At 44.1% G+C, this 27,378-nt stretch overlaps 2 protein-coding genes across 6 annotated transcripts in view; one reads left to right on the top strand and one right to left on the bottom strand.

Moving 5' to 3' along the window:
- LOC310750701 (uncharacterized protein) overlaps nucleotides 1-27,378 on the bottom strand; it is a 735,887-nt gene that overhangs the window by 313,554 nt on the left and 394,955 nt on the right. The window lies entirely within an intron of this gene.
- The window catches only part of PPP2R2A (protein phosphatase 2 regulatory subunit Balpha), a 64,726-nt gene that overhangs the window by 13,552 nt on the left and 23,796 nt on the right, over nucleotides 1-27,378 (top strand). Inside the window, exon 1 of one of the 5 annotated variants that reach the window (XM_083588775.1) lies at nucleotides 22,173-22,314. The exons of the other annotated variants lie outside the window; for them this stretch is intronic. The gene's annotated coding sequence lies outside the window, so the exon portion shown is untranslated. Of the gene's footprint in view, nucleotides 1-22,172; nucleotides 22,315-27,378 lie in introns of those variants that run through there. 5 annotated transcript variants of the gene reach the window in all.

Here is a 27,378-nt window from a genome sequence, read left to right as displayed (position 1 = left end):
GGCCAGCATGACTGAGCCGCTTCTGGCGAACCAGAGCAGCGCACAGAAACGCCATTTACCTTCCCGCCGGAGCGGTACCTATTTATCTACTTGCACTTTGACGTGCTTTCGAACTGCTAGGTTGGCAGGAGCTGGGACTGAGCAACGGGAGCTCACCCCGTCGCAGGGATTCGAACCGCCGACCTTCTGATCGGCAAGCCCTAGGCTCTGTGGTTTAACCCACAGCGCCACCTGCGTCCCACATTGTGATATTGTGATATTTACCTGGTGATATATTGTGATGTTGAAAACCAGATATTGCCCAGCCCTAGTGCCTGGCTGACTCGGATATATAGAGAAAGAGCAATACAATCCCTTTAAATCTGCTTCCACTGAGGCTTTGGGTTTCTCCCAGCTGTTGTTCCCTTCTTTTGAGTCCCTTTCTCCCCCCTCCCCTTGCTAGCGTTTCTTTATGTAGTGCATTTCATTGGTGCAAGAGCAAGTCTCCTGAAGGTAACTAAACAGTTGCTTGTGTAGGCAGGTGTGTGTGTGTGGATGTGCATACGTGTATGTTAGTATGTGTTCATGCCAGAGCACATGAACGGAAACATGTACACAGAAGGTAGAACATGAGAGTCAAGCTTGAAGGAGGGTGCAGATAGGCATTCAACCCTGAAACTCATCACCTAGAGACTTGCCCCAAACTGGGCTGCTTCCAGAAAAAACTGGGCTGCTTCTATCCATATTGAATTATGCTGGTCAGGTATAGGATGCAATAACATTTTTCTACCTGAGGTGGTCTTAACTATTAATACAGGGGTAAATGGTAAATAAAATGGAAGCATGATTGACAGCTTGCACATTGAGAAATTGACTTTGGGGTGGGGGGTGGGAATAATGCAGGGCGCGCTGAAGGGCACCACGTTGTGAAACATAAGGTGTGAGAATCCTGAGCACATTGAAGCTGCCTACATGTATTGTACCACGTGGCTCAGATTCTTAGGCAAATGGCCATGGGGAGGGGGAAGAGTTCTTTTCATTATCTTGAAAGTGCTACAAGCTCTTTAATGTATTTTTCTGATTTATGGTACACAAAAGAAGCTACCAAAATGATAAGGGCATTAGGACATAATAAAGGTAAAGGGACCCCTGACCATTAGGTCCAGCCGTGACCGACTCTGGGGTTGCGACGCTCATCTCGCTTTATTGGCCGAGGGAGCCGGCGTACAGCTTCCGGGTCATGTGGCCAGCATGACTGAGCCGCTTCTGGCGAACCAGAGCAGCGTACAGAAACGCCATTTACCTTCCCGTCGGAGCGGTACCTATTTATCTACTTGCACTTTGACGTGCTTTCAAACTGCTAGGTTGGCAGGAGCAGGGACCGAGCAATGGGAGCTCACCCCGTCACGGGGATTCGAACTGCCGACCTTCTGATCGGCAAGTCCTAGGCTCTGTGGTTTAATCCACAGTGCCACCCGTGTCCCTAGAACATAATAGAGACTTATAAAATACATGGAGATGGTGTACAGCAGGAAGTGTTTCTCCCTTACTTTAATACTAGAATTTGAGGACATCCAGTGGAATTGACTGGCCAGTGGATTCAAGACAGACGCATGAAACTTGCTTCCATAATATGCAGCAATGGCCAGTAGCTTTAGATGACACAATCCCATTCTAAAAATGGTACAGTACTTGCTGTACTGTGTCTCTGCAAGTTCTTGGCTTGCTAGGTAGCCCTATTTATTCAATTATATTCTCAGTGAGGTCCAGTTGTGCTGTTCTCAGTATGCAAAATGGTGAAGCTCCATTTTCTTGCTTTACTGTACTCTGGGGTTTTGATAGTTAGCCCCTCTCAATTTATAAGGCTTTTATTAGACTCATCTTTGCAGCTAAGAGGACTAGAAACCTTTGTGTGTCATTTAAATTGATTCAGATCATTGGATAACTGAGTGTTTACAATGTGATTGCTGATGAAACTGGCTAAGCCAAACTGTGGCTTAGTATGAACGTGCAAGTTTCCAAAGAGGAGACTGTGGCAACTTCTTTCCTTCTCTGCTGCTGCTATGAGCCATGCCTTGGTTTGGCTAGGCATGTTGTGCAAACCTAAGCTTTGATTTGCCTTGTCTTGCTTCACTCAAACCAAGAGCCCAGGTTTGATTGATACAGTGTTAGAAACTGGGATAGGAATGGCTAGGAGCCATGTGGCTCCTGGGACCTCGGTTGTGGGCGCCAAACAAAATGCCCAGGTGCCTTTTCTTTTCTTTTGTACTACCCCACTACGAGACCAGGCAGCCCCGCAGATAAATAAAATAAAATAAAATGCTGCTGGTCAAATCAGGTTGTCTCCATATGAAGCAGGTGATGAGGTGATTATGGGCTGCATTTGTAACACTGAAATTACATCCCAACAAAATAGAGGTGCTGTGGGTTCTTAACCTGAAACTGTTCTTAACGTGAAGCACCACTTTACCTAATGGGGCCTCCTGCTGCCGCTGCACGATTTCTGTTCTCATCCTGAAGCAAAGTTCTTAACCCAAGGTAATATTTCTGGGTTAGCGGAGTCTGTAACCTGAAGCATATGTAACTTGAAGTGTATGTAACCCATGGTACCATTGTATATGTAGTTTTGCAAACTGCTGTTCAATATAACTGAGATCAATAGTTCAAATATGGAGTAAATCTTCTAGATAAGACTGTGTACATGAAGGACTCCAATCAATGAGATGCCCAGGTATGGTCTTCATTTCAGATGTTTTCTTCAGGACAGTTGAGATATATTGATAAATGTAAAGATTGTGCTGCTTATTGGGTCAGCACCCAACAAAAGTTGACCCAATAATGAGCCCAAAGAAAAGACATCCGAAACGAAGACCATACACAGGTGTCTGCATGTATTTTTTTTCAAGTTCTTTGTGACTGTACATATATACCTTATGTGGGTATTATTTTGAGTCATAATACCAATTGCATTGGAACATTCAGTACAGAGTGTTTACATTATTTTATAGGATCTTAACATTATAAACCACTGAGCTTTAAAATCTCAATTTTCACAGCAAAAACAGTGATTTTATTATACTGTAATAGGGTGGTTATACTATTGCAGCAACAACATAGTGATTCTCTTCCCTGCTCCCCTCAACCCTCATCCTCCCAGAGATGAGTATAGTAATTCAGCTGGAGTGCTGGGAACTGCTGTGATCTTTCTCCTGGTCCACTGTTCTTTTGTTGTACACTGAAGGAGAAATAATTACCTTACTGAGGCATACATGTGAATGTGCTTTTCCATTTCGAGACTCACAAATGGTAGGTTGGTTTGCCTTAAAAACCTTGCTATTTGGGTTACTTGCCAACCCCCTGAGGCAGGCAGGCAAGCTTCTGTCCTAATTTTATAATTGCAGAATTGTGATTGGGTTTGAAGAGCTGAATTCAATGCATTTTTATTCCAGGTTTATAAAAGGAATACCTTGGAAAGTTTACTGTTTGAATATTTTTGGTGATGAAGAGTTCTAATTTATCTTTGTGATAACTAGGCTTTTAATCTATATTTAAAAAGGGCCCACCAGATCGTAATAGTAACCATGTCTGGCCCAGAGTCTTTTCTTCTTCTTTTAGCCCCTGGTGACTGTAATAAATTTTAGGGAGAATATAAACAAGTATGGGACGCAGGTGGTGCTGTAGGTTAAACCACAGAGCCTAGGACTTGCCCATCAGAAGGTCGGCAGTTCAAATCCCTGCGACGGGGTGAGCTCCCGTTGCTCGGTCCCTGCTTCTGCCAACCTAGCAGTTCGAAAGCACGTCAAAGTGCAAGTAGATAAATAGGTACCACTGGTGGGAAGGTAAACGGCGTTTCCGTGCGCTGCTACGGTTTCGCCAGAAGCGGCTTAGTCATTCTGGCCACATGACCCAGAAGCTGTACGCCGGCTCCCTCGGCTAATAAAGCGAGATGAGCGTCGCAACCCCAGAGTCGGTCACGACTGGACCTAATGGTCCAGCCTTTACCTTTACCTTTAAACAAGTTTGGCCATCACTTCACTTATAAGAAGAAATTAATGGTCTTCAAATTGCATGTATTTTATTTTTATTTAACAAATTGCATATACCCCCTGATTGTAATAACACCTCTAATCAGTTTTACAAGGAATATTATCAGTGAATAACTGAAAACAAGTAATTAAAGTGTTTTAAAGACAATTAAACATAGCAGGCTTAAAAGAGATTAAAACTTGTATATTGAACTCTGCAATTTAATATGTCACTCCTTTTGTATTCAATACTTCAGCTTTAGCTATGGATATCTGCTCTGTAACTCTAGCAATGAAACCCTTTTTGTTAGGTGGATCCGTATTCAGAACAGGCAACTCCCCATTTGCGTGGGGGTTGTGTTCTGGGTCATTGCGTACTTGCATGAAATTGCATGTAATCGAACATTCATTGGAAAAGCCTGCAAGCACCCAGTTCTGCCCCAGCTCTGTTCTTTTGGTGACGTTTCAGTGACATATTTATGCCATTTTTTGGTCACTTCTGGGTTTGGCGCTGTGCACAGTTGTGCACACATCAAATGCTCAGAAACTGGGAGTTGCTTGTACAGAAGCTGAAGCAAGTAATGCTGAGAAACTTCAACTGTTTCTGGATTCCAACCTATTTTACAGTGAAATTCACATTTCATTTCCTTAGCTTATTTATTTTCAGTTCTGTCATCTGTGCCTTGGATCAAGATAAGGTGTTCTTATCTCACTGCAGGTGTTAAAGCACTTATCAATGCCTGGAAATTTGTGTTATAATCAACACAATTAGCACTGTCTTCTTCTTTTTTTTGCATTTCTTTCCCCCTCTCTGACTTCTCTGATGAAGCGGTCTCTAGACCATGAAAGCATGTGTGTATGTGTATGTGTACATAACCTTAAAACACACACAAGTACCGTATTTTTCGCCCTATAGGGCGCACTGGCCCATAGGGCGCACCTAGTTTTTTGGGGGGAAAATAAATAAATAAAAAATTATCCCCCCCCCCAGCCGCGGGGCTGGGGCAGGGGAAGCCTGAGCTTCCCCCGACCCCAGCCCCCAGAACAGGCTGCTATCCGCAAGGCTTGCGAGCCCGGCGGATAGCTTGCGGATAGCTTCCTGAAGCCTGGAGAGCGAGAGGGGTTGGTCAGCACCGACCCCTCTCACTCTCCAGGCTTCAGCAAAAACCTGCATTCGCCCCATAGGACACACACACATTTCCCCTTCATTTTTGGAGGGGGAAAAGTGCATCCTATAGGGTGAAAAATACAGTAAGTACTCTATATATCCAACTGATATCACTGGCTGCTGGCATTCAGCAGTCTACATTCCTTGAGGAGTTTGCAATCTCAATTAGGTGTGGGCAAACCACCATGAAATCTTCTGCCCATTGCCTTTCTCTGAGCCTGCTGCACAGAGTAACAGGGCAGTCTTGGTATTGTAAGAGACTGGGCTGGAGGAGCAGAGATGGCCTTTGGAGGTATGCAGGAAATTTAGTTTCTCTCCCCCCCCCCCCCTTGGAAACAGAGTGTTAAAACTGCTCTTTTTAAAACCCCTCAGTTTGATTCTGCTGTATAGCAAATAGCATTTCAGGGAACATTTATTCATCTTCAGAAGAGGGATTTGTGCTTGTTGTTATTATTTTTCAAGCCATAATGGTAAGAATGGGATTCAGATTTATAGTGTGACCTACACTCTACTAATGTGTGGATATCTGTGTGCACAGAGAAATTGGTTTTCCAGAATAATGCACTTTGCATTTTGAAAGCAAATTACCTTATTTCACATGAGTATCAGTTTGGCTGTAGCTTCATCTGGCGACCCTGCATTTTGAGAGATTGCAAGATCAGATTAATTTCCATCTGTGTATTTCCCCAACACCTCTGTGTGGCTCCCAGTTTCATCTTATCATTGAAATAATGTAACTGATATATGGCTTCAGATTAACTTGAGGGATTGCATAGGTCCTGCTTTTATCAGATCACTGAAAGGACATAACCAGTATTTTAGTTCAAATATTTCAGTTTCCTCATTCCCTTACTAATACAAACTACTCACATATTAACTATTGATAGAATGAGGAAGAAACTGAAGGGCTGGGGAATCGGTTGATTAGAGCCTGGTGGTGATAAAGCCAAGGTCGCAGGTTCGATCTCCTTGTGGGACAGCTGCAAATAAGAGTTAGACTGAGCAGATCACAGTCACTTACTTAGCCTGGTGCTTTTTTGTTACTTGGGTAGATGGCCAAATATTTCATTCTTTGGGATCTTTGCACATGGAAATATAGGATATTGGACCTTTTAAATATGCCCTTGTGAGTCTTCTTTTCCCCCCTACCATAGAAAAAGACCACATGTTTGCTAAGTTATAAATTGTTGTTGTTGTTGTTTAGTCGTTTAGTCGTGTCCGACTCTTCGTGACCCCATGGACCAGAGCACGCCAGGCACTTCTGTCTACCACTGCCTCCCGCAGTTTGGTCAGACTCATGTTTGTAGCTTCGAAGACACTATCCAACCATCTCGTCCTCTGTCGTCCCCTTCTTCTTGTGCCCTCCATCTTTCCCAACATCAGGGTCTTTTCCAGGGAGTCTTCTCTTCTCATGAGGTGGCCAAAGTATTGGAGCCTCAGCTTCACGATCTGTCCTTCCAGTGAGCACTCAGGGCTGATTTCCTTAAGAATGGATAGGTTTGATCTTCTTGCAGTCCATGGGACTCTCAAGAGTCTCCTCCAGCACCATAATTCAAAAGCATCAATTCTTCGACGATCAGCCTTCTTTATGGTCCAGCTCTCACTTCCAAGTTATAAATGGTCAGGTGCTTTTTCATTACAGAATTCGGGAAAAGTTGCACAGGCAGTAAAACTTGGCAGTTACAGTGGTGAAAGTTCCTAAATTATTGGGATAGGAACTCAAGAGTGACTTGTGAGAGCCATGTGGCTGAGCTGGAGTAACCAGCTCAGATCTCCTCACATGCTGAACTTCTCAGGCAGGCTGGAGGTTGAACAATAGGCTTGATTTCTCATTTCCTCCAAAGGTAAGGGAAAGTGACTTCACTAAGCCTGGCATGTTTAACCTCTTCATTCATTCATTGGATTTATATGTTGGTTATATAAGGCTGTTTACACACACAGGTTAGAAACAGCCAGAATCCCTTACAGCGGTTCTCAACCTGTGGGTCGCCAGATGTTGTTGGACTACAACTCCCATCATCCCTGAGCTCTGGCCTTGCTAGCTAGGGATGATGGGAGTTGTAGTCCAACAACAACTGGGGACCCACAGGTTGAGAAAGGTTGCTTTAACAGTAAGAAGGGACTTCTACTTATTCATACCCTGCAGAAAGAAGAACCTGCCATCTCGCTTAGCAGCGGGGAGGGATTTCATGGCATACCAGTCTCTACATCTCTAAAGGATGTACAAGCAGTCTTGATGGGTCACAGCAAATGTCTATTTTGTCCAGGATCCTTTTGTGAACAGTGGCAGATGCCCTGGGGAGCTTAAGAAGAACTTCCAAATGTTCTAGGAATAACAAAAAACAAACAAACAAACAAACAAAACAACCCTGCAAAAAAAATAATAGTTGAAACGGGTGAAAATGAAAATCTGGAAATGCTTCCTCTGTGATCACTTTGACCAATCTCTTATCACCTTGGTTAGACATTTCAGTTTGGTGGGCTGGGAGAGCTGAAAAGAATGCTAATGTACAGTGATACCTCAGGTTACAGCCGCTTCAGGTTACAGACGCTTCAGGTTACAGACTCCGCTAACCCAGAAATAGTACCTCAGGTTAAGAACTTTGCTTCAGGATGAGAACAGAAATCGTGCAGCGGCAGCGGGAGGCCCCATTAGGAGGCCCTCAGGTTAAGAACAGTTTCAGGTTAAGAACGGGCCTCCGGAACGAATTAAGTACTTAACCCGAGGTACCACTGTATTTCACATCTGGCAACCAATGCACCACTTTGATTTCAGCTGGTACATGGGTAGATGAGTCTGGGGCACAAATTTTCATGGCCCTCTAGCGGTTAGGGGGGCTCATTTACCAGAAGCAATGTATTTTGAATTAAAGCATTATTTAGAAAGCAGATATTGTGAAGAATGCAAGTAGCACTTCCAATCTAGCAGCCTCCCCTCACAAGCCATAAGGACATGAGAAGAGCCTGCAGGATCAGGCCAGTGGTCCATCTAGTGCAGCATCCAGGCCAGCCAGATGCCTCTGAAGCTCACAAGCAGGACGTGAGCATCACAGCACCCTCCCCTCCCCGTTTCCAGCAACTGGTTTCAGAAGCCTCTAACAGGGGCTTCTATCACCTCTGACAGGGGTGGCATCACATGGCTGTTGGGGGTAGCAGCCATATTCTTGATGGATTTGTTTCAACCTCTTAAAGCCATTCAAGTTGCTGGCCATCATTGCCTCATGTGGGAGCAAATATGCACTGTGTGAAGTAGTAGTTTATACAGTGGACGCTCAGGTTGCAAACGTGATCCTTGCGGGAAGCACGTTTGCAACCTGCAGCACCACGTGTGTGCATGCGCGGGTGCGATTCGCATGCATGACTGCTGAAACCCAGAAGTAACCTGTTCTGGTGCTTCTGGGTTTTGGTGCGTCCGTAACCCCAAAAAATGCAACCTGAAGCGTCTGTAACCCGAGGTATGACTGTATAGTCTTATACAGTCTTGATCCAGAGCAGCGTTGTGTCCTGGGCTACTGACACAGGGCTGGTAGTGCAGGACTACCATCCACCAGACTCTCATGGAACATAACATTACCTCTATCAAAGCTTTCTATATTGACTAAGCTGTCTAGCAGCAGGACAGCCTTTCTCCCAAGTTTGCAATATTTTTAGTGCTGGGTGGTTGTTGTTTGAAATGTTTGCTGAAAAGCATTTTTGATATACTGTATGCAGGTACTGATCTAGCAAGTTGTGCCTTAGCTGGCACTAGCTGTTGGCTTCTGTGTGCTGTGCAGCCTATTGATATTCTGCTGTGTTTGCAGTAGGGAGTCTTACCCCCCCCTTCAGAAATAGCCCTATACTACTTTCACTTGGCAACTTACCCCTTGAAAGGAGGCAAAAGGCCTCTCAAGGATTATTTTTTTTATCCCAGGTCATAGAATCCTGGCTCTTGGTATGTTGAGTCATGTTTGCTTTGTTTCAGTTTGCTTTGTTTAATCAGCCATTTAAAAAAAGAGCAAAGTGCCATTCTAAGGTTGGAGCTGATTTATTTGGTGGAGCATAGAATTGCTGTTGCATAGTTCTTTCTCAGGTTGACCAGAAGAAAATTCATGAAACGGAGATTGAAATTTGGATATCTTGTTGTTGGAGTTCCATCGGGATCACAGCAGCACAAGTATACACATAGAGAGTCATTCTCATGGACTTATTTCAGGAATATTTGGACTGTTTGGCTTTGAGATATTAGGTTGCATATGTCATTATTTTGGCATTGTAGATATTATTTAAGATTCCATGTATTAGAAGGTGTTGAAATGTTGTACATTATTGTTAATGATTTTTTGTAAACCACAGAGTTGTTTAGTTTGTTTCAGTTAACAGCAGAGGTTAGAAACGGGAGAATTTGTATGTTGATTCGGTTATGGTTGTTGGATTGAGGTACCACCATGAAATGCTAAGCACCTTGATTGGAAAGATTAAAAAAAAAAGCAATATCCTATAGACTAGTCAAATTTTGTATTTCCACCATTTTCGATGTGTTCATTTTAATAATACACCATCTAAGCAGGGCTACTTATTTTGCAATTATTCATTGGAACCATGCAAGCAATTTGCTACTGGGGGTAGAATTCATGATCCTGATTATCTCAGCATCCACTAATTAATTTTAAACATGAGGAAAATTGGTGTTCCCTAAGACTATGAAGATGTACAGCCAATGCTAGTGAAAGTTGGAAGGAGGGCTGACAAAGATCCTATTTGAGCGGAGCTTCAGTGCTTTGCACAGTCCATGGAATATTTTTGCAAAATAGTGCAGGCAATTCCTCATAAGCGCTGGGGTTTCATTCTAGGTCATTGTGCGCTTGTGTGAAATTGTGTGTATTCCAAACACCCATTGAAAACACTCCCCCACTGCCACATTTTGCCCCTTTTGGTGATGTCTTTATGACATTTTCATGTTACTGCCAGGTTTGGCGTGGTGTATGTATGTGTGGTTGCACACATATCGGATGTAGCTAAAGCAGTTGCTGCCTGTACTATGCAGAATAAGCTAAGACTTTGCTGGTCAGCTGGGACTTGCCAAAAGTTTCATGGAAGAGGTGGGGTTGAGGGAAAGGTGGTGGTGGCAACATAACACAGATTCTGAAAGGCAATTTCAAGACTAGGAGGTAGCAAAGGAGAAAAGGTGCAGGTGAGATATGTGGGTGTCCTAGGGCCATAGAGTTGGAGAAGCAAAGATTAGGGATGAATCCGGATACCAGAATAAAAAGCAAAGAAGGGGGCAGACCATAAGTGGCTTTGAAGGCAAGTTTGAAAAACATACTTTGTGTTAATGGGTTGGGAAATGGCTTTGTGTCTTCAGGGGAATATACACATGGTCACACTGTTGCTCTGTGTAGTAAAGAGGTTCAGAGGATCACTCCCTTATTGGTTCTCTGTGCCTGCTCTGCATTTTAAGAGGAGGAACAACATCACCTCCCTTCCCAAATCTTAAATATAGAAAGCAATTAATTGAGGTGACAAGGGTTAATGGTTTTTGTTCAGAAATGCAACACCTTGCATTTGTTTCTAAGCTGCTTTGTAAAATTGTTATAGCAGTTTCCCTAATCACAAACTACTTTTGCAACCTAGTAGCAAAGTGTGAATTGTTTTATTCTTTTAGCCGTCTGAACATAGCAAAGAAAATAACTACAAAAGCGGGGGAGCTCATGTTCAGAGTTAAATATTCATGATTTGTAATAAAGTGGCCCCAATGTATGTTTGTATGTTGGTATAAACTGGGTTGGGGAACCCCAGGCTTTGAGGTAAAACAGACTCCTCAGGATTCTTTGTCTTTTGAGATTCTCCCCTGACTGCTCCCACTTTCCAGGCCACTCTCCCTTTCACCAGCCATGCTGCACACCTTCCTGGAGTGTTTTTGCCATGCTGGAATGTGCTGTTAAAGTGGAGACAATGCCTGTTGCTTGCCTGGATGGAGAGCGGTGGTTAGAGCATATGTGTGTAGAATCCACTGACTTCTATGTAACAGGAATGCAGCCTCCTGTACAAAACAAAGACTCGTGAGTGTTTCTCTGCTACATTTGCCTCTGTTCGTGCTGACTTTTTCTTGTCTCTGGTCGCAACTCCTCTTTGAACCTCTGGCTCCATCTCCCACTAGCCTGGTACCCTCAGCAGGTTTCCCACATGGGAATGAAACTCTCTGACTGAAAAAGGTCAGAAATATCCAATGTTTTTATAAAAATGTGTAATAGCATGCTTGTTCAGTTTTGTGTGTTTATATACATTTCTCCGTCTGGGTTGGAGGAATATAGTCATGACATACAAAATTGATGGATGTCAGACTGACTGGCTTTACTTGTGCAATTTCCACTTTTATAGCAGTTTATTACATTTGGTGCTGTGCTCTTCCCCCACCAAGCTCCAACAGCATACATGGGACTTCATGGGGAATATACCATCCACACTCTGATTGTGTTTCAGATATGAAATTATATTAGATGCCTTCAGGCCATTCACTGGCCACTTTGACAATCGAAACCCCTATCCAGGGAAAGCTTTATCTTGGGGGCAGCTACTTAAGCAACAGTTGGACCATGTAGCAACTTGCATGACTGCATCCAGCATGAAACCCAGAGTTCTGGGGTGAAAGCAGAGATGAGATTAGAGCTGCCAACGGAAGTAGAGCCTAGTGCTTGCTATCACCCAAAATTGTTCATAAAAGGAAGCAGGAATCTTGTCTGTTCCACCACCCTCACCGGAGTGGATCAACAGCTCTTGTACATCAGTCACTGCAGGGTTGTGTATGTGTACGCATGCAGCATGGCTTCAGCATAGGAGAAGAATGAGTGCTTAAGTGTTCCTCTGCCTGGAGGTGGAGTGACACTGTGTAGAACTGTGTTGTAAACTCCTTGAGAATGGAGCCTCCATCCAGTTTCTGCCCAAGGACATTCGTTGAAGTTGTGCACTTTGTCTCTAATCTCTGGCCAGCAGAGAGACCACCTGGGAGGCCATGCTGGGCAGAAACCAGTTGAGTTAAAGGCTTCCATAGAAAATTACACAGTTTGGCCAAGCTTACCATCCATTTCTTTGTTTCTAGTAGCTGGTGAGGTTTCAGTTTCTGGCTTCTTGCTTCCCAGGTATTTTGGCCCAGTTTGGACAAAACAGTGAAGCATAATTCAGCACTGCATGGAAGAACCTGTTTGGGCATTGAGGTTAAGCATCCCCCTTCTGGCACATGTCACAGGAGGAGACTGGAAACACCTGCTTGAGTTAACCCCAGTTCAGATGAGACAACCCTAAACTGCAATTTGACAACTCTAAACTACAGTTTGGGCAGATCCACACTACATTTAAAAAACATACAATATATATTTAAAGAACATTTCTTCCTCCAAAGAGCCCTAGGAAATGTAGTTCTCTCCCACCCCACAGAGACACAATTACCAGCACTCTTAACAGACTACAGTTCCCAGGATTCCTTGTGAAGGGGGAGGAATCATGTGCATTGGGTGTGCATTGAATATATGATGTAGATCTGTCAGGGGTGGGGAACTTGTGGCTCTCCTGATGTTGCTGGACTCCAACTGCCATCAGGCCCAGCAACCATGGCCCAAGGTGAGGAATCAGCATCAGCATCTTGACTTAAGTCACTGCTTAAATCAGCTGCAAATTGTCCTTGTTGGATGTGATGGCACCATGGCAATGAAGCTTGTGTTAAACCTGGAAGTGGGTGTTCCCAGTCTCTTCCTTCTCATGGTCATGAATGAGGAAACAAAGCATGGAAGCTCAGGGTTCCCCTAGACTTATAACCCAAAACTATGACATGGTGCACAGGTTCCCCACCACTGGTTCAGCACTAAATCTGAACTGGCCCAATGTCAGATTTTTGAACAGGATCAGAGCAACAGATTGTGTGCAAATATGAGTGTGGCAACCACTTCCCTCCAGCCCATGACATCGATGGTGTATCCCAGCCATCCTGTTGATGACTTTTCAAAAAAGGTTACATATTTCTAATAGTGTACAAGTGGGGGGGGGGGTTAAAACGTGCTGGTCAGCAGAATTAAATCAGATAACCAGTGGTGATCCTTTTCAAGTGACCAAATAGCACTATTAAAATTATCAAGATTTGTGTTTATAATATTTTATTTAACTGTGTTCATATGCTTAAAATAATCTAGCAGATATTAACTGCAGTTTTGAGTAAACTATTGAACAAATTCAGTTCAGTTTTGCAACCATGAGCAATATGAATGTCAGCAAAACCACACTCAACGGGTTTTGCACATTTTACATTCAGCAGTAAAAGGTGTTTGGGAGCTAGTAACAACACAGATGGATTTGGAAGAGCTTGTGGTGTTCAGTACAGGGGGTGGGGAACCTCCAACTCTGAATGCTCCTCCCCAGGCTTCTCTATTCCTTTCTGCCTCTGTAGATGACCATAGTGATTGTTTGTTAATTTAGGTATCATGCCAATGGACCTGCCCCCTCTTTCTGTGTGCTGCTTCTCACCCCTGTGCAGATTTGAGGAGGGCGCCAGAACATATAGGGAGAGCAGAGGGAGGTTTTGTTGTGTAAGTGCAAATCCTTGCAGAAGCAGAAAGACTTCATTGGATACTGTCTGTGGTTTCTGATAGTTGTTTGCTGCCTAATAAGAAACCATGGTTTTGTAATTCAGAAATCACCACAAATTAGTTAAACTTCCTTAACCTTGGTTTGGCATAAATTGAACCATAATGACTAAGGAGCTTTGAATCTGGAAGTCCCTGGTGCGATTTGCCATGAGCTCAGTAAAAGTAGCATAAGAAAATCACTCTCAACCTCAAGCCTGTAATATGGAGATTGGGATGGTATTGGCATACCTTACAGGGTGGTTGTAAGAATTACTGAAATGATGTGTTTGAAGTTTTCTGAACACTTGAAAGCACTTCAGTGATTGCTAAGCACTATTTAATTATGAATTACCCACAGTCATTTTCTCTTGCAAAGTTACACCCACTTCATGTAGCCAGACTGTAAAGATCAGAATAACTAAGATGATTTCTTTTTACAGTTTCAAACCTATTACGATTTCAAGATCAGTCAGCTTCTTTGGTATAACCTGTTACGAGTCACTCCAGGAAGCCTCAGGCACATCTTATTTCTGTGGAAGGGAATTCTATTTGGTATTTATTGGCTAGATGACCAACCAGTCTATATTTTGAGTAAATAATAGAATATCCTCTTTTTGCAGGAAAGTTGTTTAGGATTTCCACAAATACCTAATTTGAGTTCAGAATTACAATGAAATGAAGTCTTGGCTGTCTTGAAATTACAACAAACAAATGAATCAGTTAAATGAACTCTCCTTAAATTGAAGGCCCTTGGGAAATACGTTTAGGGGAGGGATGTTTACAAGTGCCAGCATCCTCAAGCATCCAAGATGCCATGTCATGAAAACATGCAGCTCTGTCAAGACAAATGTTTGGTTTTATATAAGCTAATGGTGGTGCTCTGAATTTTACAACTGTGGCACCAGACCATTTCATAAGACGGTACATAATTAAAAGGTAACTGCGGTTATGCATTTATCTTCTCTGAACCTTAAAGGCATAAGAATCTTCTTGAGCAAAACTCTGGATGCGTGTCAGAAGTGGAGAACATTTTTGGCCGCATGAGCCATATCTTCATCAAGATTGTTTGACACGTGGGCAGAGACACCTGCCTATCTGTCGCCTGACATCACAATGACTTAGCACTTTGAAGACTCAGAATAGGAACTGATTCAGGATCAAGACCCTTAATTCAGGAAGGGGCTTGCATTGAATTCTCCTGAACTAAGCAGAATTTGACCCTTCCCATCAGCTGATGAATGGGGGATAAATCCTGCTGTCATGGGTGCTTGTTTACTTTATTTTAATTGGTGCCTGTTTATCTCAGTGCATCCATGAGCCCAAACACTGGGCTGCAGACATCTTGCAGTCACTGGTCTTGCTGAAGTTGCAGAAGCAGAGCGAGCAGCTCTGCATTCACAGCGCTGGCGGGGCTCCCGGTGGCAGCCACAAATGGCTCTGCAGCAGCAGCGACAGTGATGCCTCTTGCTGCAGCCGCCAGCACCCCACTTTGGCCTTCTTTGCCATCCCCTGCTACTGCTGCCGCCACCAGGGCACAAAATATGTGACTGGCGCCGTACGAATTTTGAACACTGCTTCTGAGTAGGCATGGTTAGGATGGAGAAAGCAGAATTGTGTATACTTTTGTGTGTGTGCAGAATAACTGATGCAACTTCTGCAAATAGTATTTGTGTATTTGCTTTTCAGTATGCAAATGTGGCCTTTCTATTAATCAAGGAACAATATTAATGTCTGGAGCACCCGACGAGTGCCACATCTCTCACATTCTACTGCTGGAGTAAATTGGGCAGATGAAGCTGGGCATAACATTTATTTCATTAGTGCACCGTACTTTGGCATTCTCAAAATGAATGTTTGAGAAGGGCAGCTGCTGTATGGGAGGCAACCTGGCATGTGTGGGTCCTAAAGAATTAGACATGGCTAAAGGGCCATAGTGCTTCGTTCAGCTGATATTCCTGGGTTGATTGGGAGTATGATGACTTCACAGGGAGGTATTCCTATTTCTTGGCAATTAGAAGCCTAACCAAGATCAGTTTGGGTTTCTGAGCAGATACCTTAGCATCTCCTCTCTCCACAGACAAGCTTACATCTGCCATACTGTCTCATCCTGTTCAGATCTGATGCAGACATTAATGTAAAATGGTTTTAAAACTGGCTCAGTTACTTTGAACTTATTCAGCTACATATTGTGCAGATTGATGTCATCAATTATTATTCTTGTGGAATAAGTCTGATGAGAGTGAATATAATGATGAATAGTTAACTAGATAAGTTCTTTATTTTTAAAACATGGTGACAGATCCAAAGGACCATGCTTCTTCCTCCATGTCACTCCAGCTGTTCCCTAGAACATAATTTGTTGAAGCCTGAGAACTTCCTGTTGGAAGGGGAAATGGTAGAAGCCCACATAATTGCTTAGGTACATGCCTGGGAATCATTGGATCTTGACTGCTTTCACACACGAATACCACATCTTGTAGAATTCTGTCAGTTATATTTTATCGGCACAATCAGAATAAATTTTCTGTGCAGCCTGAGCAGGAGCAGTTATAGTTACTGTAATTGTTGTCGCTTGTCTTCACTTACCCCACCCCACTGCCCTGCTCACTGTTGTGAAGACTATTCCTACGTTATAAATGGTCCTTGTCACCATTAAGAAAAGGAGGTAGGAGTAGGCGAATATATACATGGACTGTCCCTGGATCAAGTGACTTTTCTTCCTTAAGTTCTCAGAGTTCTTAACCTAGCTCAAGGTAGTCATCTGAGCTAGCCAGGTGTTCAACTGATAATCAATCGTACGCATAAAAAAGGATATAAAAATATCTTGAAGAAATGATTGTTTCTCACAAACTGTGGAAAATAGGTGTGTAGCTGTAGTACCTGTTTGGAAGTGTTGGGTTAGGGTTCAGATGGACAATCAATGGATGGCTCAGATCCCATTGCAGTGGGGGGGGGGGAGAAACACTGAGCCCATCCTTTTGCAGTACGGAGGGCTAAGATCTGTGAGGTGCACCCCCCACCCATTTCTTCGTAGCAGAACATGTTGATTGACACAGGCCGGGCAGCCCCAGCAGACAGCTGTTTTCAAATATTGTACCATCCACACTCAGCAAAAAGCTTTGTGGGTACTGAGTGGTCCTGAAGCAGGATCCAGTTAGTATGGCCCCATTAAAAAAAGAGAGAGAAAGAAAACAAAAGCCAGAAATTTCTGCCCTGTATAACTCCCTTCACTGTTATCTAATGCTAAAAAGCCAGGGAGCTGCCTTAGGCCAATTCTGACAAGAACAGCCTTCCAGGTCTTACTGGACTACAACTGCCCATCATCCCTGGCCACTGTACTGGCAGGGGCTGATGGGAGTTGTAGTCAAAAAGCATTTGTTTGCAAAGGCTTGTCTCCACTGCCTGGCTCTCCAGGGCTTCAGATAGAGGCTTCCCCTAGCCTTGCCTGGAGATCCTGGGAACTGGATGCGGGGCTATTTGCAATGCATTCTGCTACAGACCCCACCCTGACATAGAACAAGGTATCTGGAAGGAACACAGTGATAATCAATCACAATTGGTCCATCATTTGAAAAGTAAGACTTTAGAGCCATCTCACCCCAAAATGGCAACTAGACATTCTGTTTTGGTGACTGTAACCTTGATTTAAGGAACCATTTGGTGCCTTGCTCATATATCAGAGTTTCTAACCCTGCTTTAAAATACTGTACTGGGGAAAGTGCATGGACCTATCTGGGTTTGTCATTCACCACCACTGGAAACCATCCTCTCTTAGAGCCCAAAGGTTTGTTGTTTTCTGGGAAGGATACTGCCCTTATTCTTGCTGTGTATCGAGCATATGTGGCTAAGAGAGCGAGGTCTGCTCTGTTTTTAATGGTTTGGCTTTTCAGGTGGCAGCCGTAAGATATTCCTTTGCTGCCTTTAAGACTTGAAATGGAGAGCTATTCACTTGAGGTTCCTTAGCCTTGCTGTACTCAGACACACCCATCTGTGTGCTGTCCAAGAACAGGTCACAAGTTTATCTGTAATTCAATTCTAACACGGCACACACTTTTCATTATGCTAGTCTTTGATCAAGGCTCCCTCCCCCTCTCTCTTATGTTCCTCCTTCCCCTTAAAAATGACTGCATTAAAAGCTTTGTGCTGAAGCCTGCCGGACAATGGCTCACTATTGCCCTGGCTTCTCTGTGGGCCTCCTCATTCTCCTCAAGCCTCCTGCATCCGTTTAAAGATTGCCATTTATGGCATTCATGTTTTTTGTCCACCCGGCTTCTTATCGCTTCCCTCCTCCAGTTAAGGCAGATTGTCCTTTTACAAAAAGCTCTGTGGAGGAGAGCCTGGGCGTAGCCAGGCCTTTTGTTAGGGGGGACATAAACTCAGTTTGCTATGTGTTTTTATTGATTTTTTTTGGGGGGGGGAGGGCAGCTGCCTCTCCCAGTGCCCCTTGGCTACGCCCATGGCAGAAAGGTTGCCAAATTCTGCTCTATGTTTTCCAAATGTTCTTCTATTTCTAATAGCAGTATGCAAACGCTCCCTCAAGTGCAAGGATTTTTGCTTCTGCAACAGAGCATTCCACCCTCTCTGCTCCTCTCGCACCCCTTAAATCTGGGGATGGGGTTGTATGTGAACACACACTCACACACGTGCACACAAATGAGGTACTGGAGTCAAGAATGGGGTGTGGGGTTAGGAGTTCACAGCTAAGAATTTAAAATTAAAGGCTAGCAGGATTGTATTAAAAACAAAAAATTGTGGTGGTGATTCAAGTTATAGTATGACAGCAAAGAGATAAAAATAAACAAAAAACAAAAAAGTACTGTTGAAAATGGATGGGGAAATATATGTATATAGGTATATAATATTTTATTTATTCAGGGGGGAGGGGGGAAAGGGGTATGGAAAGAGTAGAAACTTTAAAAGTTAAAACGAGGTGTTGAAATAAAAAAACATTAAAAATGATGATAATAATAGTGAGAAGGCAAGGGGGAAATGAAAAAATAAGAATAACGGATTTTTAAAAGAACAAAAAAAACCACACACACAAAAACCACAGTAGTTTGGCTCACAGGTGGTTTTGGCTCCTCTGCAGGGCGCATGAGGCCTGGACTGAGGCGGTGGTCTGAGGCAGTGGCCTCTTCTGGTCCAGGCCTCCTTAATGGGCACCGCCTTTTTAATTTTTAAAAAGTTTTTTAGATTTAGTTGTGCTCTTCCTCGCAGCTTCCCTGGTTCTCCTGGTCCCCCTCTTTCCTTTTTCCTTGGTGGCTGCAGTGGTAGTGGCTGTGGCAGCAGCAGCGGTTGGTGAGTGATCGGGGCTCTGCTGTGGGTTTTTTGTTCAGCTCCGGAGGCCTCTGAGCTTTGTTGGGTTCTTGATGGGATGATCTCAGTCCTGGTGGGGCCGAGATCTTGGGCACTTAGCAAATATTGAGGATTTTCGCAATACAAAATTTATAGGGGCATCAAATTCAGACCAAAAAGAATGTATTGCTGGACATGCCCGTTATCAGATGCCTTCCAGCAGTGTTGCTGACCCAGCAAAAGTTTGACACACGGGACTGAAAATATCCAAAGTAACAAAGGTCAGAGTCTCTATGTAAGGAATACATACATACTTGGATGTTAACATGTATTCATTTCAAATCTTGTTCTCTGAACATTTTTTGGGTTATATGTTGAGGTAATCATTACATGTTTGCCACACTTAGTACCATGATATTTATTAAACCACCAAGGTTTGGTGATATTGCATTAATATGTACCACCCAGAGGAGCCAGTCATAGGAACCAGGGGGTGGGGAAGAAGTTCCACCTTCTTGGCACACATGCATGTGGCACATGCTCTTGCAAATACACTGTGCTTTTATGCACATATTTTGCTTACACTAATATTTCATTGGTCCACCTTGAAAATGTAATGAAGCAGTCTTCATATTGTTAGTAAGATCGTTGTTCAAAAGAGTGACATTTAGATGAAGATGTCAGTACCTGCCAAATATACTACAGTATCAAGAATAATTACCGGTATGTCTGCAAAGGCATCAGTGGCACTTTCTCACATGCTGTGTATGGAAAGTCAGGTGTTACAAGTTGCCCTTTCTAGGCGAGTCCCACTTACCAGCTTATGATTTGGCAGTTATGAAGTTTGGACAGGTGTGGGAACTGGACTGGATTTTGAAATAATTCTCAGTGCACAAGAGTTTCTATATAAAGGATTTAACTGCCAGGCAGATAGTTCTAAATACATCAGCGTCTGCATTCAAACATATCAAACTGAGGCAGACGTGGGTGTCCCAAAACAAAGTCCATCAAACTGCTTCTTGTATGCAAACCTCACTGAAATGCAGAACTGCACTCTTAAACATGCGAAATGTCTGATCATCTGATACCTAGTTTTATTCTGTAAGGCAGGCTTCCTCAATCTCAGCCCTCCAGATGTTTTGAGACTACAATTCCCAGCATCCCTGACCACTGGGCCTGCTAGCTAGGGATCATGGGAGTTGTAGGCCAAAAACATCTGGAGGGCCGAGGTTGAGGAAGCCTGCTGTAAGATATAGCGAGTCATGTGACTTGTCTGATTTGAGCCAATTTTGGAAACTTTTTCCACCTCTCTCTACCTCTCCACACCCTCCCAAGTATTATACCACATTGTTCCTGTACATCTGGTGTGCTGAACCTTTGGCCCTTTAGCTGCTGTGAAACTACAACTCCCATCAGCCCCAGCAAGCACAGGGATAGTGGGAGTTTTGGATCAGCAACATCTCGAGGGCCAGAGGTTACCCTCACCTGCTGTATACCTTGCATTCATAGCTGTGCTGATTGTGCTCCGATTCCCAACCAATTGCAATGTGTTTTGTTTTCACTCCTCAGTTTGTGTCCTGAAATCAACCTTGTGTTCTCTCCCCCATGCCAATTCAGTCTTCTGCTGGTATGGATACATTAAATGCTCCATGGGGGAATATGGTCAAAAGCAAGCCCCAATTTGTTTATTTATTTATTTCCTTAAAATTATATACTGCTTGATTGTAGAAAAAAACTTCAAAATGATTTACAAAATAGATAAAACAATAAAATTATCTATTGACGTCTTAAACATTGGAGACCTGCAGATGATCGTAATTTCCCAACTTGGTCAATCTTTAGAGTACACATATATTTCACCTTAAATTGGTTGGACAGTATTAAGATAAAAATATTTGAAAGTTCAAATGACTCTTGAAACAGTTAGAAAGATGTGCAGTATATTAGCTAATCAAAAACAAATTTGATCCATTTTCACATACAAAACTTACTCGGGGCGGGGGGAATCAGAGAATCACAGAATCTTAGAGTTGGAAGGGACCCAGGGGTCATCTCCCCCTGCAATGCAAGAATCTCGGGAATCTGGCACCTAGCTGGTTTCTAGCACTGCTCAGAACATAGCCTGGAGTACAGTAAAATGTGGCCTTTGGACTGAAAAAGGTCTCCCCATTCCTGCCTTAAAACGTGTGTTATATTTTCTGAGACTTCCATAAGAAAGGTCTTATTGGGGTGGGTGAGATTTATGGCGTATGGCTCCTTATGGGTGGAGTTTTACACAAGAAGACCTGACTCTGATTATGCAGACTTCCATAGAATGGCTTCATCCACATGCTTCCGATTACACTGCACTTCGGCAGGGAGTGATAAAAGGCAAGAGGAAAGATAACGAGGCACAACTGATGGGTGGAGTGGGGTGGGAGACCATGGGGTCATGAAGGACAGATAATGGTTCAGGGCTCAGGAGCACGCCCCCCCCCAATTACTGGTTCTATTCAAGGCTGTCTTGGACTCCTGAGGCACCTGCTGTTAAGGAAAAAATGTCCAACGTTGGCTTATTTAAAGGGAAGATGGATCATGTGCTTTACTGGTGTGACTTCTGGTGGAACTGTCAGCAGGTTGTCTTCATTGATTTGACCTTCGCTTTCAAGGTATATCAGCTGGTGTGCAGTGCTAGATGGCTGCTGCCTCTCTCTCAGTGATTTATTTTGTTTGTGTTGGATTTTGAGCACAAGGAAGAGCATGCTCCACAGTATATCGGATGCATATTTGAGTGCTGTGACACACTTCAGGGGCATTGGCTTGTCTGCTGTTCGTCCTTTGCCTTTACGTCCTCCTTGTGGCTGGGATCGCTTTGCAGGTTCCTGGGCAGTGGTGTGAGCAGCCCTGTGCGGTTGCAAGGCCCCCACCTAGAGACTGTAGCAAAAAATAGCATGCACAGAGGGGAGGAGACTCCAGGAAGTGGCACGTTCTCTGGATTCTCTGTTGCCCGTTGCAGCACTGAAGGACGAAAATAACCTCCCCCGTAATTATCACTGAGATACCAGTTACCATTTCAAAGAAAAGAGTCGCATTCATTTTGTTTGGCAGCAAGGGTGTTAACACAGATGAAAATACACAAGCAAATCGGTGTGCTGCGGAAGATGAAATGCTTCCCTTGTCAGTTCTCAAACACAATTAAATCCATCCAGTTCAACACCAGTGCCTTGATGTCTGCTTGTTTCTTTGACCAAGGTATGGGAATGCACTATTTTTAACGGTGAGTTTCCTTGCTTCCAAATGCTTGCCTAGTTACTGCTCTAGTGGCTTATTTATGTGCAGAGTAGTTTGGTACTGTGTGTTGTAGTTATTAACAGAGCATCATTCTGTTTAGCCTTGCAGCTTCATGTTCCCCCACCCCTTTGAGATATAGTAGGTTGAAGGCTTGTCCACAAAGGAAAAGCAAGTTGCCTTTTGGATTAATTTTAATTGAAAAGCTAAGATCTGCTGATATGTTAACTTTCAGTTGTAGCACTGCAGTAAATTTTCTTTTTTAAATTGGTCCAATTCATTTTAGGGGGGGGGGGAGCCCTGTCAGTTTCACCTACACCGGGAAGGGAAATCGTGTAGTGGACCAATCAGAGATATTCATGTTGGGTTTAACTGGAGAACGTGGGGATGGGAATGTGAGGGAATGCTGATTTTTATAGATGGATTTGGGAATTGCACCTGCTTGTTAGCCAGCACAAATCCCAGTGCTGCAAGGTGATGCCCGAAGGGACCATTGACAACAAGCCCCCCGCCCCCGCCCCCGATAGATTTGTTGCTTAAAGTGAAGCTTTTAAGAGAAGGTTCCACGCCCCATGAATTACAAAATCTGTACTGAACAATAGGCAGCTGGAGAAAATCATGAGAAGCTCCTGCAATATGTTAATGACCAGTTTCAATACCAGAAAAGTTTTAAGCCAACCAGCCTTGGGGAGCTGTCCTCCAGGTTCGCTTGAGAGGTTCCTGGGTCTTATTTCTTGGTGAGATCATAATAATGTTTTGATATTCTGTTGGTAGTGTCCCCCCCCCAACTTTCCCTTCAAGATGCTGTATAAAATAGGCACTCAGTGGTTTTACTGACTCATCTTAACTGCCTGCACAAAAAGTACACATTTTGATTAATTAGGTGATTTAGCTCTTTTCGGAGCATTTTTTTTCCTGTCAATACATTGGCTTTATAGCATGGTGCCATCCTGCATTAGTTTGCAAAGCCAATTTTGAGCTGTGTACTGTTGGAGGCACATTGGCAGCCCTCCTTTCTCTCTTTCCCCCTCCCCTCCCCCTTGCAAGGTTGGCTCAGTTCTTCCAATGCAGACAATTTTACTGTTCTTGGTTGCCCTGCCAGTAGTAGTACAGCAGCATTTCCAGGCAGGATTGTAAAAGCATGCTCAGTTGCATCACTGTCTTAGCAGTTAAGTAGTGCCATAGCGAACAAGACCAAAGACCCATCCAGCATCTTGTTTCCCAAAGTGACAAACTAGATGCCTATGGAAAGTCCACAAGCAGGACATCAGGGCAATAGCCTCTCCTGCTGTTATTCCCCAGCAGCTGTTATTCAGAGCCATGCTACCTTTGACCTTGGAGGTAATACACAGCCATCATGATTAGTAGCCATTGATAGTCCTACCCTCCATTGAATTTGCCCAATCCCTTTTTAAAGCCAATGATCCACACTAATGAGGCAGGCTGTACTTCAAATCAAGGACGCAGGTGGCACTGTGGTCTTAACCACTGAGCCTCTTGGGCTTGCTGTTGGGTCAGCAGTTCGAATCTGCATGATGGGGTGAGCTCCTGTTGCTCTGCCCCAGCTTCTGCCAACCTAGCAGTTCTAAAGCATACCAGTGCAAGTAGATAAATAGGTACCGCTGTGGCAGGAAGATGAATGGTGTTTCCGTGCAATCTGGCTTCCGTCACAGTGTTCCATTGCACCAGAATCAGTTTCGCCATGCTGGCCACATGACCTGGAAAGCTGTCTGTGGACAAACGCCAGCTCCCTCAGCCTGAAAGCGAGTAGAGCGCCACACCCCATAGTCAAGTTTGACTGGACTTTACTGTCCAGCGGTACTTTACCTTTACCTTTTTACTACTTCAAACCAAGATATATGCTTGATGCTTCAAATGAAGAATATCCTCAAATCAAGGAACTGTCTGGTGTAAATGTTTTGGATTTAAGTATGTTGCCTCAGCTTAGACCAGGGGTCGGCAACCTTTAAGACAAAAAGAGCCACTTGGACCCGTTTGCGAAGGGAAAAACAACTGGGAGCCGCAAAACCATTGCAACATTTAAAACAAATATATCTCTGGAGCCGCGATCTGACAGCGGGCAGGAAGGTGACGTCGGGACGGTGCGTGACTAACGCACGCACTGCCCCCATGTGACGTCACAGTCAGTACAACGCCCGCCACAGTGGGGGGTGTCGGGGCGCACAATGCGCCTCCTCCCCTCGCTAGTATCCACCCCGGAGCCGCGGCAAAGGTGTAAAAGAGCCACATGCGGCTCCGGAGCCGCGGGTTGCTGACCCCTGGCTTAGACCATGACTTGTTCTAATTTGAGTTTAGAATTTAACCATGATTTTAGTCTCTAAGCATACAGGCATGCCATGGTTCAAAGGTGCTTGCACGTCTGGTCTCATTTTCTGTCTGCTGAGCACTCCAGACTCTGTGTTCATGGGTTGTCCATTCAGACATCCTTCCAAACCATAGTTAGCACACACCATATTTGGCAACCTGCTTCCAGACACAATTTCTGCTTTTGGGTTGCTGTTGGATCACAGATATACAATTTCATACCAAAGGCACAGTTAAGATTCCTTATTTATATGCTGGCATGATTTCTGAACCAGGTCACTGTTTGCAAAGGACCCTTGAAAACAAATACAGAAACATGAACTGGAGCCAAGTAGCAGTCAGAGATAATTAAGAGTTCAGAGAGATCCTTCTGCAAATAAATTGGAAAATATAAAATAGTTTAAATGGTAAGCTGAGATGATATTAAAAGGGTAGTCAACAGTTTCATTATTACATGCTCAGCAGTTCACAGGACACAGAAGAGTGTATTTTCAGGTTAAAACTTAGCTTTTGACTTTATATATCAGAGGTTGAGGATTTTGGAGTGTAAAAGTGGTTTTCTTCATGGGCTCTGCCCTCAAGGAGACCAATAAGGAATTATTTCCAGTCCCTGAGGAATGTTTGGAGTTCTTTGAAAATAAGCCTGTGTCACCAGGGCTTCCAGGGCTTCTGTGATCCAGTGGATGGAGCCTGAACTGAGGGGCTTTTGCCTGGCAGATCAGGAAACTTTGTGTAATGGAGAAGGGCCCTGGTGGGCGTAGGATATGGGCTTTGGTGGGAACAGAAGGCAGCACATGAGTTTACTAGACAGTGTATGGCTGGGGGTGCAGAAGGAACTGAAGAGAATTTCAAGCCAAGTGGAAAACAGTCTGCCTCTTTGAGCCTGTCTCTGCACTCTTTGGAGATACCAAGACTAGTACAGTGGTACCTCGGATTACAGATGCTTCAGGTTACAGACTCAGCTAACCCAGAAATAGTACCTCGGGTTAAGAACTTTGCTTCAGGATGAGAACAGAAATCGCATGGTGGCGGCAGCGGGAGGCCCCATTAGCTAAAGTGGTACCTCAGGTTAAAAACAGTTTCAGGTTAAGAACAGACCTCCAGAACAAATTAAGTTCTTAACCCGAGGTACCACTGTAATGCTAAGATCATTAAAATCTCAGATCATACCTCTAGACCTGGCAAACCTGTTTATCTCATTCATCTGTGCATACCAGTGCCGGATTTACGTATAAGCTAAACAAGCTATAGTTTAGGGGCCCCACTCTCTTGCCCCCCCCAATATACTTCATAATTGTATTTCACTATAAATATACTTATTCTTAATTGTATTTCAGCTCAACAACTACTTTGATAAAATACATATTTTGTTATGTGCAAATGGCTTTAGATACCTATTAGGTCCACAAATCACCATACAGTAATACCTCTTGTTACATACTGTCCTCATTGCAAACGCTTCGGGTAACGAACTCCGCTAACCCGGAAGTAGGTGCTCCTGGAAGCGAACTTTGTCCCAGGATGCGAACGGAAGGTCCCATTAGCGAAAGTGCACCTCATGTTAGGAACGGTTTTAGGGTAAGGACGTATAGCATATATTCAACACAAAAAACAGCGACAATTTGTTGTTGACAAAGGACAGCTGGACATATAAAGGGCCCCATTACCTTCAGTAGCTTAGGGCCTCATCAAACCTAAATCCAGCCCTGGTGCATATACATGCAAACACACACATGCCACGTATTGTACTGTATATATATTTTTTCCAGCTCAGCTTTACTCTCTAGGCTTTGAGCTTTCAAATCATTGCACTGCTACAAGATCGCAAAATCGTTTTGTTTGGCTGTTTGCGAGAAAAGGGCAGATTGGTAATGGTAGCAAAGGCCAACTGCCAGCTCTTAGCAACAAGCAACGTAATGCATTCTTATCTTCCTCTCTGATCCTCCTTCCCCTGGCCTCGTATTGCAGGACCATTGAGGCTGAGGCAGTGTGTGGTGGTGGGGAGACCTAATACAACAGTCTTGTTTTGTTCTTGGCAACCTGCCTTGTGCCACAAGGTTCCCACGGTTCCCGTGTGTGAGGTGGGTACCCTTCAGGGGTGCTTGAGCAGTTGCCAGGGGCTGCTCAGCTTCTTCCTTTGTCTCTGCCCATCTCTGTCCTTCATTTCCTTCTCCCTTGGAAGTGGGTGACTAAACCTCACGCATCCACAGAATGCCAGTAGCCAGACCTCTTGGATGCTCCCAGACAAAAGCCTCAGCATAGTGTATGTCTGTGTGCATGTGGGGGAGCGAGTGAGGGGACCACTTCTGCTTCTCTCCCCAATCTGGGGTTTACAGGTGGAATAGCAGTACTTGGAGGGAAAGCTGAAGCTCACTTTTCGAACCTCTGCCTTTGCACATGGAAGGTCCCTGGTTCATCTCTCCCCGCCCCCCATCTCCAGGTAGGGCTGGGAGAGGCCCTAGTTTGAAACCCTGGAGTGCTGCTGCCAGTCAGTGCAGATAGTATTGAACTGGCTGAACCAGTGGACCACTTCCTACACTGTGGTGGCTGCCTTGTGAACATCACGCCACTGCAGTTGGCTGTGGTCATCATTGGAAGTTAAGGCTGCAGGAGGGGGAGGTTCAGGTGAGTAACAGACTGCTGCCTCCTCAGCCCTGCCATTGCTAGACTACTGAATGTGGTGAGATCTTGAAATGAGCAAAGGCCCCTTTCTCCACTGATGAATCTG

This window comes from Podarcis filfolensis, assembly GCF_964270895.1.
Source record: "Podarcis filfolensis genome assembly, chromosome: 15".
In the NCBI taxonomy this organism is placed as follows: Eukaryota; Metazoa; Chordata; class Lepidosauria; order Squamata; family Lacertidae; genus Podarcis; species Podarcis filfolensis.
The sequence above is the reverse complement of the archived record's forward strand: the minus strand, read 5'-3'. Positions and strand labels throughout refer to the sequence as shown.